Raw genomic sequence first — 3276 nt, 5'->3', positions numbered from 1 at the left:
GATGTGCAGGGGTTTAGGTTTAAGGAAGGCTGCAGGAACTGCATGTATTCTCCTCTGAATCCCTCTGAACACCATCCCCATGTGACAGTTCTAGAGCTTTATTAAATATCAGTAGACTGGAGTAATTTCCCAGATTACAAAAGTTGATAAAATACCCTTACATTTAGTCCTATGCCCACAATACGACCAACATGAAAGTAGTAATTGTGAGATATCTTGCTTTGGACTAACGTGTTGATAGAGTGATACCACCCCTATGTCCCAATTGTAACCTGGAGAAATCATAAGGGAAAATGTGGAGACAATGTTCTAAATGTTCACCTATGTAAATTATAGTCCAACATGAAGACTTTTCCCCAGAGTCTTGTAATTTGCCAGCTATACTTTGTTACTTACTTGTTTTATCAATAGAAATACTTTGGACACTGGGAGTGGAAAACTAACAATGGATTATATTACATTTTAGAAATGTTCATTGTAATATAGGTTACATCCAGTAACTTTACTGGGTATATATATGCAGCTTGTATGTTTAGCTCCATTTTGAAAGAAATAGTATCTGTTTTTGTCCCACATAATCTTTTTTAAACCCAAGATACAATTATAGTTATATTGTGTCCAACTGTATGCTTAATGTGTGTTATTACATGGTACTTTTTGCACTGTGACTACTGCTGTTAGTGCACATGAGATGGAGGAACTTTGACATAGCTTCTGGTACATACATTTTAGCAAGTTAACACTGCTGCCTTATTACAGTCTGACAGGACAGGACTATAGAGTTTTTGCAGGGTATTTTCATTGCACCACTGTTACCATCTCGATTAGCCCTTGTGGGACCTTGTGCCTCAGGCTCTACTGGATGCCCAACAACATTCAGATAGATTACGGGATGTGTTGCCCTAGGGCTCCTCTGAAATGAACAGATAGAGGAGGGTTTGCACAAATACTCACAAAATCATGCACTGTGTTAGTGGACAATTTGTATTGGGTAAATGATTTTTTTTCCCAAAAAACCACTGCATAATTGTGAGATATATTAGTTGTTTTAGTGGGAGTCATAGTCCCTTTTGCATTTGCATTACAGATAAGACAAATAAGATAATAATTTTTGAACTCTGGGCATAGCCAGACAAGTAGTTTCCCCTGTCCAGTCCTGTTAGCAGGACTTCCAGTTTTCAAAACTGTTTTAATGAAACAAAAGTGTCTCTAAACAGCTAGTAAGATACAACATGTGGGAAGAGTTCTGAAGTTCTAAAAACACACTTTTGATGGAGCTAGGCAAACAGCCTCTATTTTGCTACTATATATGCCCTGCTTATTCATTACTTGATATGTATGTATCAGCCAATTCTATGGGTGCTTGGGAGCGGTGCACCCATGGGAAATCATACTGTGAGATGACCATATTGAGAGATTTGAGGTTTCTAGAGAAAAGAGCAAGCACAGTTTTAATTGTGACCTAAACTTGTGTCTTTTTTATTCATTTAACTTTTCTGGTGTCCAGAAGAGTCCTGTAGTCAATACAATTTCATATCACAGTGCAGTGATATTAAATTGTATTGTTTTGCAACAATACAATTTGTGATCCACAACTTTTTGTCCTAACTGTCTCTTACAAGTTCAGTAACAGCTTTTTAACCACGGTTGTTGAAACCATAGTATAACTCACCTTATTCATTAACGTTATTATTGCACTCAAGATATGATTTACATTTTCACATTCTGGTCATGCATTTCGTATGTGTGTTGGCACCTTCAAAAATAAATTGTGTGTTTATGCCTAAGTACGTGGATGTTGGAAATGTTTTTAATTTTCTCAGGTTCTCTGAAAAGCCATAAACACAATCCAACATCCAAATTAATTTGGGCAGTTAGGGTGTAGCAACAATGCCTCAGTTAATGAAAATAGGACACACTTCTGTTAGATCTCCACTTTGTACTTTAGCCTAATAAAATCTAATTTTACAGAATAATCTTCCCTTGTTAAGGTTAAAATGATTGACAGTGAAATTAAAGCTCAGTTTACAAGATTGTCCCAAATGAGGAAATGAAATGCAACCTAGACATGAATTTGCTGCTGGGTAAGCCAGTTCTTGTACATCAATATTTCATGATCAGTTTCACCTGTCTCTCCTGCATTTTTCTATTTTCTTTCAGTGGCTGAAATGAGTGGCAAAATGACCACGGGGGACACAAGATGTAATGTGATATGAAAATAATGTTCACTTTTTCATAAAAGACTGACACTTGGATCTATCACAAAAACACCTTGTGGTGGCCGTGGCAGGCCATTTTACTTTCAGACATTATGTATTTTGCAATGTATGCCCTGAACCAAACATGCTAACACAGAAAAGGTGATATCTGCCCTCATGTTTTGATGGTCAAGGATTACAATGATGCCATATACAACATTGTAAACTGTTCTGGTGATTAGTTAATGGTGAATTGAGTGACATTTTGAGAAGGAAATCATAGTATCAGAGAGCCTGTGCCACTAAGGCTAGACTTTATATTATAATGTCATTGCCTCCTCCACACTGACACAGAGCTGTGTACTAAGGAGGCTTTTTATGCATTCATGCTGTTGTCTGTCTGTCCCAGTCTTGTGAATGCGATATCTCAGTAATGTCTTGAGGAAATTTCTCCATATTTGGTACAAACATTCACTTGGGCTCAAGGATGAACTAATTAGATTTACCAGGTCAAAGGTCAAGGTCACTGTGACCTCACGTCTATCCTATTCTCGTGAACACAATATCTCTGGAATGCCTTGAATTTCTTCAAATTTGTTGCATACTCAAAGATGAACTGATTAGATTTTGGGGGTCAAAGTTCATATGTCAAGGTCACTGTGACCTTGCAAAACACATTTTTGTTAAGAATGAATATGCTAATTATGACAAAATACACTAAAAATCTCTTAGTAAATTCCTTGACAGTCTTCACAAGAAAAAGTAAGTGATCCCTTTTGAATCATCTTCTTTTCTGTATAAATTTGCCGTTGAATTTGAACAGATCTTCATCTAAATTATGTCTATGAACACTAACTATTTTCAGTAATAACATACAAATCATATTTTTCTACAGAGTAGGTTGGGAAAAAAGGTAATGATATCAACAAAAGTTAATTGGAGTCAGAAATGAGCAAACCTGGATTCCACTCAATAAAATAAGATCAGATGTGTGGGTTAGAGCTACTTTATTAACATTTTTTAATGTTAAAGGATTCTAGAAGACTTATGATCAAGCATTGTAAATATACTGCATTTA

Source organism: Lates calcarifer, unplaced genomic scaffold, assembly GCF_001640805.2.
Source record: "Lates calcarifer isolate ASB-BC8 unplaced genomic scaffold, TLL_Latcal_v3 _unitig_4083_quiver_1032, whole genome shotgun sequence".
NCBI classification, from domain to species: Eukaryota; Metazoa; Chordata; class Actinopteri; family Centropomidae; genus Lates; species Lates calcarifer.
The sequence above is the reverse complement of the archived record's forward strand: the minus strand, read 5'-3'. Positions refer to the sequence as shown.